Source organism: Drosophila miranda, chromosome XR, assembly GCF_003369915.1.
Source record: "Drosophila miranda strain MSH22 chromosome XR, D.miranda_PacBio2.1, whole genome shotgun sequence".
NCBI classification, from domain to species: Eukaryota; Metazoa; Arthropoda; class Insecta; order Diptera; family Drosophilidae; genus Drosophila; species Drosophila miranda.
The window spans coordinates 32349276-32366656 of NC_046674.1; the positions used below are offsets into that span (position 1 = coordinate 32349276).

At 40.5% G+C, this 17381-nt stretch overlaps 1 protein-coding gene and 1 long non-coding RNA gene across 3 annotated transcripts in view; one reads left to right on the forward strand and one right to left on the reverse strand.

The window, feature by feature from the left end:
* The window catches only part of LOC117186430 (neuronal acetylcholine receptor subunit alpha-7), a 378182-nt gene that overhangs the window by 82086 nt on the left and 278715 nt on the right, over positions 1–17381 (forward strand). The window lies entirely within an intron of this gene.
* LOC117186440 lies at positions 16206–16999 on the reverse strand. Its single transcript, XR_004471515.1, has 2 exons — positions 16449–16999; positions 16206–16375 (listed from the first exon to the last, which is right to left on the reverse strand). It is a non-coding gene; the product is annotated as an uncharacterized LOC117186440 (long non-coding RNA).

Genomic DNA, 17381 nt, shown 5'->3' on the forward strand with positions numbered 1-17381 from the left:
AAGCTTAAATTAAAAAAACGAGGGGGAACGTTGTGAGTTGCTGCGGAGACCGCAACTCTACATTTATACCCGATACTTAGTCAGTATGGCTCTCCTCCGGCAGACGCCGCTAATATTAAGCGACACGAAAAAGAGTGCGTGCGAGAGAGACAGAAAATCAGTCTGAGCGTGACGTCGGGCGCTGCGTAGTCACTGCAAATTGATTTGTTCCTTTTGGCTATAAAAATGATCCGATCTGATTCGGATTCGGCAATCTGGTAAATATGGGCATTCCCTATGATTGTGCGCTTTTAGTTTTCTCCTATCTTCGAAATTGTGGTTGCCACAGATTTTCGTCTTTTGTGTTGTCGGAAGGGGGTGGGGCGAAATTTTGAAACACGCTTGTAGCAGTGAGCTCTCTACAGTCAGCATAAAGAAATACACTTGTAACAGTGAGTTCTGCAGTGAAAAATTACAAATAGTTTTGTAACAGTGAGATCTCTACAGTCAGTTCTAATAGTCTCTGAGACTTGTGGATACCCCAGATTTTCGTCCTTTGCGGGGGCGGAAGGGGGTGTGGTGAAATTTTGAAACAAACTCGCCAAGGTCCGATATCACAGGAGAGTGGATCAAAAATTTGGTTGCACTAGCTCTTACAGTCCCTGAGATCTAGGCGCTAATGTTTTATGCTAAGCAAAGCCGCCTATGATACGTGTGTGTTAGAGAGAGACAGGGCAAGAAAAAATTAAATTGTTTTCTTGATTCTGGCTATAATAATTAAACGATCCAATTCAGATTCTGCAGTCTAGAAGATATGGTCATTCTCTACGATTCTCCGTTTTTTGTTTTCTCGTATCATTCAAATTGTGGATGCCACAGATTTTCGCCCTTTGTGGGGGCGGAAGTGGGCGGGGCAATATACTTGAACAGTGACATATCACAGAAGTCCGGATCCAAAACATCGTTGCCCTAGCTCTTATAGTCTTTGAGCACTAGGCGCTAATAGGGACGGTCAGACGGACAGACGGACGGACGGACAGACAGACAGGGCTCAATCGACTCGGCTATTGATGCTGATCAAGAATATATATACTTTATTGGGTCGGAAACGATTCCTTCTGGACGTTACACACATCCATTTTCACCACAAATCTAATATACCCCAATACTCATTTTGAGTATCGGGTATAAAAACACGTTTGACTTTGTGGAGATAATGGTTTTTATCCCCGATCGGCCGACTAATTACTTCGATTAAATATAAAATTGCGATTTGTACTTTAGTGCGCGACATCCAAATTGCAAGTGCCCTTTACATTGCCTCTCTGATCGCTAAGCGCAGCGTCGCTCGGCAGAGCGCAGACAACGAAGAGCGAGCTTTGAGAGAACGATTAGCAGGGCAAGCACGCGCAAAACACAGCCATGCCGGTGCCTGTGACTCACAGCCTACTGTGCTGACCGTTATGTCATGTGACACAGGGGCGCGGTCGAACGGGATAAAAAGTATCCTACAGCAATCTCCTGAATCTAAGCTACCTCACCACCAGCCAAATCGGATCAACCGTTCTTGAGCTATAATTAGTGTAACTAACACGAACACATATAAGATAAGATAAGATCTTATTTAACCTATTGAAAAAAATAGTTAGTTACTAGGGTTAAGCCCATACGAAAACATTCGTCTTGAAAAAGAAGTTCACATTACTCGGCACCATAGCCGGCGACTGTGGATCGGCGGACCATACCTGCGAACCCAAAATGAAGTCACCAACAAAGCAGAGGTGCTGACTGTCTCGTATGCGCCTTGTAGATTCTATCACTTTCAAATAGCGTCTCCGACTGGCCAGAGGCATACCGACACAGCAATCTGATCCAAAATAGAGTCTTCATCCAGCAGACAAACCGAATCACAGCGTAGGGTGCGTCTAACGGCCACAATGGGATCGAAGTATTCGTTGTCGAAAAAGTTTGATTTGAGCCAGGTTTCAATCAAAATGACAAAGTCAAAATCGCACTTAGTTGCCAAGTTAACAGTCTGAGGCTTGGTGCGCATATCCGCTATATTGTGAAAAAATATGCGTATAGATCTAGCACGTCCTTCGGCACGGTCCCAGAAAGTGGCGGTGCCGTTCGGTTAGCGGATCCAGAGGAAGACTAGGCTGAGTAGGCTATATACCACTGAGCAACAGGGTCGAGAGACAGTTCGAATCAGCTGCACGCCATCCTCGCTTAGGAGATTGGGCAGAGGAACGGCAGGGAGAACCAATTTAGGTGCTTATGTTGAAGAGAGTGTTTCACTTAAGAGCGAACGCCGGGTTGCTGATAGCAGTATAGTAGTATACATATGTTGTCGAGAAGCAGCAATCATGAAACCATATCCGCCCCCATCGGGTGTTTTTTAAAGTGGATGGAACTGGAGCGGCGTGGACGTCCGCAACGGCACAACTGCACTCAGATTAATTGCCGTCAAATCAGCTTCCGGTATCTATCTATTCCCAAAGCGGGAAACCCTTACCGATACTGGCCAGAACTTGTCATCAAATACCGTAGGGAATAGCGGTTCAGGGACTCAAAGCTTAAACGCAGATCTTGGCATCTCGCTTGACTAACTTCGTACAATAAATTTCCGCCTCAGGCATCTTGATCTTATCGGTTAGTATGTTTGAACTTCGAAAAGTTTTTGCCCGTAACCTGGAATGGCTAAAAAGTGGGCAACGGTTGTCGCTGTTGTTGTTAAACGCCGCAATCTTTGAACAGCTCCTTGTAAACGCTCCGTTTACCGAGTTAATATTTATTACAGGATGGGGGTATGATAATTAACAGCAAAGGAATAAAAAACGATGCAAGAGATAGCTGTGCAAAAGAAAAGGGGATGCGTTTGAGCATTAGGCAATATTTATTAGGGTTCTTAGCGTATGAGCACTGAGCATAAGAGAGACTCTATTGTGATGAGTTTATGTTAATGATGGTGAGAGAGAGTAAAACCATGAGTGTAAGATCGTCTTTAACGCGGGGGTCATTCAAGTCATTCATTCTTAATTCAAATTAAATGGTTACTATTTTAAAATATACGAATCGATTCTTTAAGACGGTAACAACGATAACTGCTCAAAAATTTTAATTACAAATATTAAAAAAAAAACTGATAACTCCTAAAATAATTCTAAATGGATACCGTCAAAAAAGTGTGTGAAATTACATACACTACTGGCCAAAATAATAAGTTCACGCTTATGAGATTTCTTTCAAGCCTTATAAATCTTTTCTAATAAACATAATTAAAAATCAAATTTGCTTTTAGTTTTCTAACCTACAGTAGACTATACAAATATTTATCATAAGCATTTTTCATTTCAAATATATATTTTATGCTCCATTAAACCTTAAAAACATAAACAAGGGTTGGCCAAAATAATAAGTACATCAATTCTACAAAGCGACGGTGTGCTTTGGGTAATTTTTCTGTAGAAAGAACCATCTCAAGGGTTCTCCTCAGCATAAGGTTGCATAATATCTGTCAATATGTTTTTATACCCGAATTGAGTCAAGGGATCAGTTATGCGATGTACCGGCTCAACGCCATGCCAAGAAAAACAGCCTCAGATACCTATACATCGGCCTCCGTTCTTATAAATTTTCTTTGTGTACCGGAAGTCGAATTCTTTGCCTTTGGGTCGTTGTATACATCTTCTGGAGTCATTATCAATAAGATTTTTTTTTTTTCGTCTCTCAATAATATATTATTCCATTTTTAAGACCAATCTGACCCAGACCATGCCAAATGATTTTCAACAACTTTTTGCCTCATCTTCAAATTTTTACTCGGAATAAGGGAACTTTTTGGACTATACGTCCTGTTAAGCCTGCATTTTGTTGGCCAGTAGCATCAAAAATGCGGGTTTGGTAATTTCACTTACATGCTCTGGTGGGTATCGGTACGGATATTAACTAATTCTACAATCATAATATAATATTATGTATAAATTATAATACTATAATGCTTAAACTTCCAAAACACGATCTGATAAACTTATTCCAATAATCGAATCAGAATAGAAATCCAATTGTGCTGGCGAGTTATGGCACCACATCGTTAAAAGCATTGGGATATGACATTACATAAACCAAGATTTAGTAGAAATTTCTGCGTGTTGAACCTTAGGAGGAAATGAATTGAGTATTCAAATGGGTTTGGTTAGGTAGCCTTAAAAATGAAACGCCATGACATTCAGCTACTCTTTCCGCTGCTCCCTTCTTCTGTTTGCCCATAAAACCGCAAAAAGCTTAAATGAAACTTGTTTGCACTGAAAATAAGACTTTGGGACAACACAAGAGGGACACACAAAAAAGAAAAACTCGAACAGTGGCAATGTCCAAAAACATACAATGGTGTTTACCAGATTTATAATGCCTATTATCCAAAATAGGCGATTTGACACATCTAGCTCGGAAAAAGTGGACTTTTAAATGTGTGATGCCCGCCAAAAATTGTATTCTATGTTAAACTTGTAGTTGTACAAATATTAAGTTCCACATATGTACATACCTATTCAATAAATGTTCATCATTGCCATCAAGCAATTTAAACTACATACCACAAATTGGGGGCTCGTCCGAGAAATAATCCCAAGCCAACAACATCTGCTTATGTGATTTGTGCGTGTATTCAACCAAATTTGCCGAAAACAAGACTGCGTGGACAGGAGATCAGTTGCGGTGCGAAATTGGAGTCTGGTCTACAAGTGCGACAGAGACTAGGCAATACTTGTCGAATAAGACGTACATACATGAGTAGATATGCAGAAGCGACGACATAACGGCAGACGGCAGAAAACACAGCAAGAACCAAAAACCTTCTTTGTTGTTGTTGTGGATAGTTCCGAGAGGGGCTGCAGCTAAAAGAAGAGGCAAGCGGCAAAGAGACGACAATTTGAGCGCGCCTGTGCCAAGAGAAGCAGCGACGATTCGGGAAGCGACCAGGAGTTAACGGCGAACACCGAGAGCAAGGCAAGCAACAATGAGAGGACGGAAACAGCGACATCGACAGGCAAGCGAGATCTAAATGTTGTGAGGTGTGTGCGTCGAAAATGTTTTATACTTACATACATATGTTTGTACATACATACATATATTGTATATGTCCTCCATATGTTTAATAATTTGTTCAAGCTGATTTTTCGAAGAGTAGACTCCATACGTTATTAGTATAGAATTAGTAACTGCAACCCTAACAATTTTAAGCTCTCCTAGCGGTTGGATTACGTCACTGGTCGAATAACCAGCTTCAATCTTTTTAATTTATTTTGCTTTCACGGCCTGAGTGTCTCATAGCTTAATGATTTCTTCCGACAACATTTTAGTGTACTTAATTAAGTTAAAATTAGCTTAAAATATCTTAACTGAGGATTACCGATACTCAAATTGAGTATTGGGGTATATTAGATTTGTGGTAAAAGTGGATGTGTGTAACGTCCAGAAGGAATCGTTTCCGACCCCATAAAGTATATATATTCTTGATCAGCATCAATAGCCGAGTCGATTGAGCCATGTCTGTCTGTCCGTCTGTCCGTCCGTCCGTCTGTCCGTCTGTCCGTCCCTATTAGCGCCTAGTGCTCAAAGACTATAAGAGCTAGAGCAACGTTGTTTTGGATCCAGACTTCTGTGATATGTCACTGCTACAAAAATATTTCAAAACTTCGCCCCGCCCACTTCCGCCCCCACAAAGGACGAAAATCTGTGGCATCCACAATTTTAAAGATATGAGAAAACCAAAAACGTAGAATTGTAGAGAATGACCATATCTTTAAGACTGCGGAATCTGAATTGGATCGTATTATTATTATAGCCAGCATCAAGAAAACAATTTCATTTTTTCTCGCCCTGTCTCTAACACACACGTAGCATAGGCGGCTTTGCTTAGAGTAAAACATTAGCGCCTAGATCTCAGAGACTATTAAAGCTAGAGCAACCAAATTTGGTATCCACACTCCTAATATATCGGACCGAGACGAGATTGTTTCAAAATTTCGCCACACCCCCTTCCGCCCCCGCAAAGGATGAAAATCTGGGGATATTCACAAATCTCAGAGACTATTAAGCCTAGAGTAACCAAATTTGGTATCCGCACTCCTGTTAGATCTCACTTTAAAACGTATATCTCAAAATGTCGCCCCACCCCCTTCCGCCCCCACAAAGGACGAAAATCTGTTGCATCCACAATATTGAGGATACGAGAAAACTAAAAACGCAGAATCATAGATATTGATCATATCTATCAGATTGCTGAATCTGGATCAGATCAGATAATTTTTATAGCCAAAAGGAACAAATCAATTTGCACTGGCTACGCAGCCCCCGACGTCACGCTCAGACTGATTTTCTGTCTCTCTCGCACGCACTCTTTGTCGTGTCGTTCAATATTAGCGGCGTCTGCCGGAGGAGAGCCATACTGACTTAGTATCGGGTATAACTGTAGAGTTGCGGTGTCCGCTGCAACTCACAACGTTCCCCCTCGTTCTATTTGCTGCTTCTGCTATTGCTGCCGCTGATGTCTTTTGCTGTTGTTGCAGCTGCTGATGTCTTCCGCTTCGACACAAAAAATTGTGTATTTTTTGTTTTATTTCCCAGTCAGCAACACTTTTTTCGTTACTTGCTTATTTCTTAATTGTTGGCCACCACTTTAGTGCTTGGTGTTGGGAAATACTTTGGTTCACTTTCGATGTTTCGGCCTCGAATACATACAAACATATGTAAAATGATTAATTGAAACTTTATTTTGCTATCTTTAGCTGTAGGTGTACTAGACACTTCTGCAGTCATTAAGGAGCTGAATTAACTGCGTTCTCTTACAACGGGGGGAAACAACGGAGAGTCTCGGAAGATCCAAATTTTGAAGACCTTAAAAGAAAAGAAATTTGTGAGTTGAGTTGTAAATTCGAACTAAATTTTTTCCCTAAGATCCAAGCCTTACCTATGATATAACAATGGGGTATGAGGTACACTTCTGTATTCTGTTATTATTGCTAGACCCACGGAAAGGATAAATCGTTACTTCGGCTGGCAATTTGAATGCATGCAAGTTAACATACCCAATTCTATTTAGCTCTTAAACAAGTTGTAAAGAACCTTTGGTTTCCCAAGATGAAAAATCTCAATCTTTGGCTTCCGGCTAATTGATTTCCAATATGAAAACAATCTCAGTTTGCTTCCGCCTAATTGGGTTTCCAATATGTAAGCAATCTCAATCATTGGCTCCCGCCTAAATTGGTCCACACTCGGCTTTCTAATAAAGAATTTCACACCCGGCTTTATGCAGATTCTGCAATTCTCAATTTTCGGGATGACGAAATCCAATCGTATTGTTAATAGAAAAATTGTTCTCGAAAGGAAACCAAATGGGTTGCACGATGCAGATATTCAGAAGTTCAAGTCAGTTTTGATCCAGAAGCCAAGCCCAAAAGTTGAACTAAAAACTAAGATCGCGCAACCCGACACCTCTGTAAACCTAAGCTTTAAGTCTTATAAATGTGAAACTAAGATTTTTATACCCGATACTCAAAATGAGTATTGGGGTATATTAGATTTGTGGTAAAAGTGGATGTGTGTAACGTCCAGAAGGAATCGTTTCCGACCCCATAAAGTATATATATTCTTGATCAGCATCAATAGCCGAGTCGACTGAGCCCTGTCTGTCTGTCCGTCCGTCCGTCTGTCCGTCCCCTTCAGCGCCTAGTGCTCAAAGACTATAAGAGCTAGAGCAACGTTGTTTTGGATCCAGACTTCTGTGATATGTCACTGCTACAAAAATATTTCAAAACTTCGCCCCGCCCACTTCCGCCCCCACAAAGAACGAAAATCTGTGGCATCCACAATTTTAAAGATACGATAAAACCAAAAACGCAGAATCGTAGAGGATGACTATATGTTCTAGAGTGTAAAAATCTCAACCAGATCGTATAATTATTATAGCCAGAATCAAGAAAACAATTTCATTCTTTCTCGCTCTGTCTCTCTCTAACACACAGGTTTCATGGTCGGTTTTGCCAATTGCAAGATATGAGTTCAAGGATCTCAGAACCTATAAGAGCCAGAGCAACCAAATTTGGTATCCACACTCCTGTGATATCGGACCTTGACCGTTTTGTGTCAAAATTTCGCCACACCCCCTTCCGCCCCCGCAAAAGACAAAAATCTGGGGCACACTCCCACACTCACTATAAAACATATATCTCGAAATTTCGCGCCACCCCTCTCCGCCCCCACAAAGGACGAAAATCTGTGGCATCCACAGTTTTAAAGATACGAGAAAACCAAAAACGCAGAATCGTAAAAAATGACCATATCTATCAGATTGCTGAATCTGGATCAGATCGGATAATTTTCATAGCCAAAAGGAACAAATCTATTTGCAGTGGCTACGCAGCGCCCGACGTCACTCTCAGACTGATTTTCTGTCTCTATCGCACGCACTCTTTGTCGTGTCGTTTAATATTAGCGGCGTCTTCCGGAGAAGAGCCATACTACTAAACATACAGTATACTGTATACTGACTAAGTATCGGTTATAAATGTAGAGTTGTGGTCTCCGCAGCAGCTCATAACGTGCCCCCTCGTTTCGAATAGGTTGTCGAGATTTAAATTTTATTTATATATAATATATTATGTATATATTTGTTTGTGGTAGCAAACCACCACAACCTCTTCGCTATGATTTTACTTTTGCGAAGCAAGAGGCTAGAGAAATCAGGCGTTATGGGGACATTGTTGTTTTGATGGATCCGGGCTTAGCTATGGTATGATAAGACCTGTTTTATAAGTTTGAGGTATATAACTATTAAGTATATTATTGTAATGATTTAAGACTCTATTTTGAGCTGCCGAGGATGTGTTTTCAAGCATTGGGTAAGAGAGCGAGCAGCAAAGTTCTATTAAAGCTATATGTGGTTATATTCTCTGAACAGCTTGTGATGGAGGAGAGTCAAGACTCTTGGTCTGGTGAAATTGATGATTGATTATTTTCCAGTTAGCGTATTGGAATAGGTCTGGAGAGCAAAATGATAGCTCAATATGTGTGTAGGATTTGCCACTTAAAAGTATAAAGTTTTTGTTTTTATTTAGAAATTTGGTTACTGTATTGCCTCTTGCGTTTTATTTGGACATCCCAAAGGTTACCCCAACTATTCAAATCACCCAAAATTAGTGAGTTTGAGTTATGGACTAGAACATTGTGTAAATTACTTTCATTATTCATTCATTTTAAACTTATTCTTCGATTCAACTTCAATAGCAGTTGCATTGAAATCAATTTGTAATTGTGTTTAATTTGATTGAATTGAGTTGTGTATAATGATTTCTGCACCCCCCAAAGTTGAATGAGTAGCTTTTAACGTAAACTGAGAAGTTACGAGCTACGAATGGGTATATCTATTTTATTAAATATAAATAGATTATTATATTATTATTATGATTATTATTATTATTATTACTGTATGTATAATACATATAATATATAAAATATTAAAGAATGAGAATACACATAAAAGAAATTAGTGTTAGTTACACTATTTATAACTTAAGAACGGCTAAACTGATTTGGCTGGTGGGGAGGTAGCTTAGAATCAGGAGATGGCTGTAGGATACTTTTTATCCCCATCGATCGCGTTCCCGTATGACACGGCATAAACGTCAGCACAGTAGGCAGTGTGTCACAAGCACCGGTTTGGGTTTTTATACCCGATACTCAAAATGAGTATTGGGGTATATTAGATTTGTGGTAAAAGTTGATGTGTGTAACGTCCAGAAGGAATCGTTTCCGACCCCATAAAGTATATATATTCTTGATCAGCATCAATAGCCGAGTCGATTGAGCCATGTCTGTCTGTCCGTCTGTCCGTCCGTCCGTCTGTCCGTCTGTCCGTCCCTATTAGCGCCTAGTGCTCAAAGACTATAAGAGCTAGAGCAACGTTGTTTTGGATCCAGACTTCTGTGATATGTCACTGCTACAAAAATATTTCAAAACTTCGCCCCGCCCACTTCCGCCCCCACAAAGGACGAAAATCTGTGGCATCCACAATTTTAAAGATATGAGAAAACCAAAAACGTAGAATTGTAGAGAATGACCATATCTTTAAGACTGCGGAATCTGAATTGGATCGTATTATTATTATAGCCAGCATCAAGAAAACAATTTCATTTTTTCTCGCCCTGTCTCTCTCTAACACACGTAGCATAGGCGGCTTTGCTTAGAGTAAAACATTAGCGCCTAGATCTCAGAGACTACAAAAGCTAGAGCAACCAAATTTGGTATCCACACTCCTAATATATCGGACCGAGACGAGTTTGTTTCAAAATTTCGCCACACCCCCTACCGCCCCCGCAAAGGATGAAAATCTGGGGATATTCACAAATCTCAGAGACTATTAAGCCTAGAGTAACCAAATTTGGTATCCGCACTCCTGTTAGATCTCACTTTAAAACGTATATCTCAAAATGTCGCCCCACCCCCTTCCGCCCCCACAAAGGACGAAAATCTGTTGCATCCACAATATTGCACATTCGAGAAAACTAAAAACGCAGAATCATAGATAATAAACATATCTATCAGATTGCTGAATCTGGATCAGATCAGATAATTTTTATAGCCAATAGGAACAAATCAATTTGCAGTGGCTACGCAGCGCCCGACGTCACGCTCAGACTGATTTTCTGTCTCTCTCGCACGCACTCTTTGTCGTGTCGTTTAATATTAGCGGCGTCTGCCGGAGGAGAGCCATACTGACTTAGTATCGGGTATAACTGTAGAGTTGCGGTGTCCGCAGCAACTCACAACGTTCCCCCTCGTTTTTTTTGGAAATGGTGGCTTGTGGAAAGGTGGCTTATATTTCCTGGATGCCCCTGGTGGAACTGGTAAGATATTCCTCATGTCAATGGTTCTAGCCACTTTTTGGCGAAATTTTGAAATAAACGTTTTATAAGGAGATCTAACAGTGTGGATACCAAATTTGGTTACTCTAGCCTTAATAGTCTCTGAGATTTGTGGATGCCCCAGATGTTCGTCCTTTGCGGGGGCGGAAGGGGGTGTGGCGAAATTTTGAAGCTAACTTGTCAAAGTCCGATATCACAGGAGTGTGGTTACCAAATTTGGTTGCTCCAGCTCTTATAGTCTCTGAGATCCTTGAACTCACATTTTGCAATAGGCAAAGCCGACCATGAAACCTATGTGTTAGAGAGAGACAGAGCGAGAGAAAATATAATTGTTTCCTTGATTCTGGCTATAATAATTATACGGTCTGGTTCAGATTTTGCATTCTATTATAGATGCTACAGATTTTGGCCTTTTGTGGAGGCGGAAGTGGGCGGGGCAAAGTTTTGAAATATTTTTGTAACAGTGACATATCACAGAAGTCTGGATATAAAATGTCGTTGCTCTAGCTCTTATATTCTTTGAGCACTAGGCGCTAATAGGGACGGACAGACAGACGGACGGACAGGCAGACAGGGCTCAATCGACTCGGCTATTGATGCTGTTCAAGAATATATATATACTTTTTGGATTCGGAAACGCTTCCTTCTGGACGTTACACACTTGCATTTTCACCACAAAGCTAATATACCCCTATACTAATTTTAAGTATCGGGTATACAAATTTTTTTTATCACAAGGTGCTTGGCTAAAAAAAAAAAGAAAACCTAAAAATGTTAAAAAAAACACATTAAAGAATCGTGAAATTACAAATATTAATATGATCAAATCAAAAATGTTCTTATATATTGTTCTTAAAATTGTTCGCTATATATTAACCACATTTAATTAAGAACATTTTGTTGTTGCGTGGCAGAACAACGTCTGCCGGGTTAGCTAGTTGTGAATATTAAATAAAAGTGTTTCTTTTAATGTAATTGTCAGAGTAATTTTTGGAAGTTTTTATCCCTTGAGTAATGATCACTTGGAATGTTTTTATTTAAGCTGTTAGTTTAATCGGATTCAATTTCATTGAGCAGTTTTTGCTACTCAAGGCATCGGTTTTGCGTTCTTTTTCTTGTGTTCTTGTTGCGTTAGCTTTTTTTTTTATCTACAGCCTTTACTGCTGCTAATCTAAGTGCTTATGGGAGTTTTTTATGGTGTTTATCTTACTTTCTATTTCTGAGTCAAGATCAAAGTAGGATAAACTTTTGCGTTTGGATGTGGATGCTTACTGGGAGTGTTGTTGAGGTGATGTGTGGTTTTGTTGTTATTGTGGAGAGGCCTGTGTGGTTTTGGTGACTGAAGAGAATGAGTGGAGTATTAGAAGTGTTATCAATGTGGAAATCCTCTCCGCAGTTAAATAAAAGTTTTTTGTTTCTAAAAAACTTCTGGAGATGCCCAAACTGGAAACAATTGTGGTCTTTCATTGGAAGTGCTATATCATTTTTGACTTCGACTCTTTGATATCCAATCATTGTGTACTCCGGAAAGTTTAGTAAGTTGATCGTGATTGTGCAGAAACCAGTTTCTTTAAGAGATCCGTTTTCTCTTTTCAGAATTACTAGATTTAAGGATTACAGCACATTTAAAAATGTAATTATTTTTATAGGCACCATGGCTTGTGCGTATGAAGCGATAGAAGCCCGAAATAAGAGAATAAGACATTTTAGGTTAAATCACACTCGAAAGGAGTCGCGAGGGAACCTAATATGATCCATGAAGGACTTGCTATTTCCAGTATTTCGTGTTGGTCCGACTCAGAAATTGGACTGCATTGGCTCTCATCACCCCCACGGACTTTGAACACTTATGTTTGTAATCGCACTGCGGAGATTCTGGAAGCTTGCCCACGTAGCTGCTGGCAACACATTCGCACTGAGGACAATCCCGCGGACTGTGCATCACGCGGACTTCTACCAAAGGAGCTGGTAGAACATCAACTGTGGTGGAATGGACCACCGTGGCTTTCCCAATCACATCGCACTTGGCCACCTGCTAAGACAAAGTTCGCACTGTCGACTGAGGACGCTGAGCGGATGGAAGTAAAGATCAAGCCCCAAGTTAATCTACACATTTCCGATGCAGGAAATTATCTTAATTGTATGATCAACAAGGCTTCCTCCTGGTGACATCTCTTGCGGACGATAAGCTATTGCTTTCGTTTTGTACATCGACTTCGTTGCAAGGACCGCCTGTCATCGTTTTTATCGTCATGGGAGCTTGAATATGCCCGCTCTAGGGTAATCAAACATGTCCAGATGGAGTTCTTCCAAGTGGAGTACAAACAGCTGAGCACTGGACAAGCCCTTTCTCAAAAATCCAAGTTGATTCACTACACTCCATTTGTTGACGACCAAGGAATTCTGCGCGTAGGAGGACGCATTGGAAACTCGATGGCAACCTATGATGAAAAACATCCCATACTTCTTCCAAAGGAATCACCAGTCGCTGTTTTATTAGCTAGACACCAGCACGTCACATCGTTACACGCTGGAGTCGAATTTATGTTCCACACGTTGAGACAGAAGTATTGGATCCTTAAAGCCCGTAACATAGTCCGCAAAATTGTATTCAACTGCAAGATATGTTTCCTCCAGCGCAAAGGAACGAGCACACAACTCATGGCTGAACTTCCCGCCTTTCGCGTTCAGCCCACCCGCTGCTTTCTACATTCTGGATTGGATTACGCTGGACCAGTTACCATCAAGACATCAGCAGGTCGGACACCGAAGTTTGGCAAAGCTTGGTTTGCCATCTTTGTTTGTCTGTCCACCAAAGCAATTCATATCGAGCTCGTTAGTGATTTGACGACTCCTGCATTTATCGCCGCCTTCAAACGGTTTTGGTCTTGACGTGGCCCCATATCCGATTTGTACTCAGACAATGGCACAACACTCCATGGAGCCAGAAAGGAACTAACGGAGATGCAACGGATAGCTGTATCTCAAAGTCAGGACGAGGAAATTGCTAATTTTCTGACGAGTCAGGAAATCAACTGGCACTTCATTCCGCCGTCTTCCCCGCATTTTGGAGGTCTTTGGGAGACAGGCGTACGATCTATCAAACTCCACCTTCGCCGAGTAATTGGTAGCAGTGCGTTGACTTTCAAGGAATATTCAACAATTTTAACTCAGATTGAAGGTCAACCTCACATGTCGGTGCCAGAGCCGTCCTTGTTAGACGTCAACATTAATAGACTGCAGCGTTGGAGACAACTGCAAGCCAAGGTTCAAGGATTCTGGAAACGTTGGAGTCTGGAATACCTTACCGTGGACACTCTTGTGGTACTGAAGGAGCCGAATCAACCGCCTAGCAAGTGGCTGCTTGGGCGAATCACCGAGCCAAGACGAGAGGGTTCGAGTGGTCACCGTCAAAACAGCCCGAAGAGTTTACAAGAGACCTATTACCAAACTTGCTGTGCTTCCCTTGTTCTGAACAGTCGTTCAGGGGGGCCGGTATGTTGAGAAATGAGCCTCGTAGTTTTTAGTTCAATGTTCATGTATATTACAGCTGCCCTATTCATACGCTCATGAGTGTATTGCTCCGCTTAGGTAACTATTTTTACGCGCATAGCTGTGTTGTTACACAGCTGTAATATTCTCACACGTATAGCTAAAGCCCTCAGCTGCACACGCATACAACGATGTGTACCGTTTTGCATTGGAGCGTCGCATCGCCTGATCTTTCAATTCCCTTTTGGCTCGACTTCTTTTGTGGAGTGGAAGTTAGTCGAAATCTCTAGATGGAACCAACCGCACGCATAGTTTATACCGCCGCATCATAGACACCCTCCGCTATTCATATACATGTGTAACATAACCGCCAATCTTAAATACTCAATATATGTAAATAAATAAGCTCAATATATTAAAAGATTATACAGTCCACTAATTCATAACCAATACATATATAATAAAAATTACTTGGTAATGATTATATATCAATTTATGACGCTTTTCATCAATGATAATAATTATAATTAGTTTTAAGTAATTTAATAAAACTTAGACTTTTTGATTAAAAAAAAAGAGATAAAACTCAAAAATAATGATTGTTTACGATTTTTATTTTTTTGTTTGCTCAAAACAAAATTCAACAGGAATTTATGGCTTCTGTGTTAGAATGTTCGCCAATATTATTGCATATCCTTGTTGGGGGACCACAAAGATACCCTCGTGCTAAAATTTTCTTTTCCTACCCGATCCTCAAAATGATGAAAGGGTTATATTAGATTTTTGTATCGCCCAGAAGGAAGCACTTCCGACCCCATAAAGTATATACATTCTTGATCAGCATCAATAGCACTGTTGATTGAGCCATGTTTTGTCTGGCCATCAGTCCGTCCGCCCATTCTGTCCGTCTGTCTTGTTTGACGCCTAGTTCTCAAAGGCTATAAGAGCTTGAGACACGCCCCTTTCTGTTTCTCTGTCACACACTCTTCGTGGTAATTTTGTGCGCCTTCTGGCGGACGGGAACCATACTGACTGTGTATCGGGTATTAAAAGTAGAGTCGCGGCCGTAGCTGCCTTCCCCTTCGTTCAAAATACTTTTATATTATATTTAATTATATATACCATCGCTTAAAATATAAAATTAACATATTTCTATTAATTGAAACTACGTTATAACAAATAACAGCTTCCCATCAGCACCTGCTGTTATATAAATAAATATATATAAAAGATAAGGAAAGCTAGTTACTTATAGTCATAGTTACTCATAATGGTACCTGAAGGGGGACTGAGAAGACTTACTGGCGCTTGAGGGGAAACAGTGTGTGCAATCTAAAGTGGCACTTAGAAGTGAGGCTCAACGGCGTATAGAATAAAGTGGCCGAAAATAAAGAAACCGAAGTGCCTGAAAAGAAAAATAAGTTTTCGGGAGTATTGGTGACCACTGCAAAAGTTAAACTGGGTGTACTGGACTCAGAAGGATTTAAGACGCTAACAGCTCAAATATTTAGTAGCTTGGATATGCCCACTGTAACGTCAAAATATTTAAAAACCCTCAAAAAAAAAAATCCTCTGCCTTCAAATGGGCACGGCCACAAGATTCAGTCGCTAAATTCTTGGTGTTAATGTCCAATTCATCGATCACGGTGCAATATGTGTACAAAATTTGGTTCTGATAAAGCTGAAAACACTCGCTCACATCCCAAAGCCTCTGCACTGAAATAAAGTCTATATTGACAGCATATCAAAGCAACAAATATAAGCCATACAACGGAAAATGGTCGAAACATGGTCAAGGCAGTGGAGCTGCTAAAGGGCTCGCGCACACTATAGCTGAAAGCGGAGCTGAAATCGGCGCTGAAATTGGAGCTGAAAGCTCACTTGATCTGAGAGCTTTTTCCAGGCAGAATCAGCTTGCAGGTGCGTACATTGTCGGCTGATCTGATTGCTGAAAGCTGAAAGCCATTTCCTCCCTTTGTCTCCTCAAGTGGCATCAAAAGTTATCATTATAATTATTATTATTATATTGTTAATTAATTACTTCACAGCACGTACAGTAGCCAGACGGAAGTTTTCTTCGTTTTTTTTTATTCCGTGTATTTCAACCACATTTCCGTTATGTATTGTATTCGTATTACTTTTATTTTACGAGTTATTATTAAATTTCTCAATTATTCATTATGTTGTATAATAATAAACATTGTGATGTTTTCCTAGCGTTTACTGTACTTGGGGACATAGTATATTATATTTATTATTGACATATGAAAATGGTAAATAATACAACTTTTTTGCCCAATTTATCTCCTGCCAGAAATAAAACTATGATTCAAATATTTTTAATAATCCCGCTTATTCCCCAGCTCTGGGTTAACCGTAATTTCGCTTAACAATGTTTTGCAGCCCATTTTCGATCACTTATGAACCAATACACTTGAACAAAATCAGCAATCAGCTTGCTGAAAAAACAAACATGCTTGATCGATCAAACTAAGCTGAGCTGATTTCAGCGAGCTTTTTCAGCTTTCAGCTCAGCTCAGTCTGCAATGTGCGCACTTGCACCGGTGCAGTGTGTTTGTTTTTTCAGAGCTTATAAATCAGCTATCAGCTCAGCTTTCAGCTCCGAATTTAGCTACAGTATGCGCGAGCCCTTATAAATAAGCTATCTTTCAGCTCCGATTTCAGCTACGGTGTGCGCGAGCCCTAAAGCTACTGGGCACGACTTAATAGATACCCGCATCGCAAAACTGCTTCCACGCAAGGGAATTATGTATCTTGTTGCACTTTACAACGCCATCCTTCGCATCGGCCACTTCCCCACCCAATGGAAGTGTGCACTGATTGTGATAATACTAAAGCCAGGTAAACCAACGTCAGCCCTATAGTCATACAGACCAATAAGCCTACTGCCAGTTTTCTCAAAGATATTCGAAAGAATATTCTTGAGCAGAATGGTGGCAGAAAACTGCGTCAAGGAAGCTATTCCAC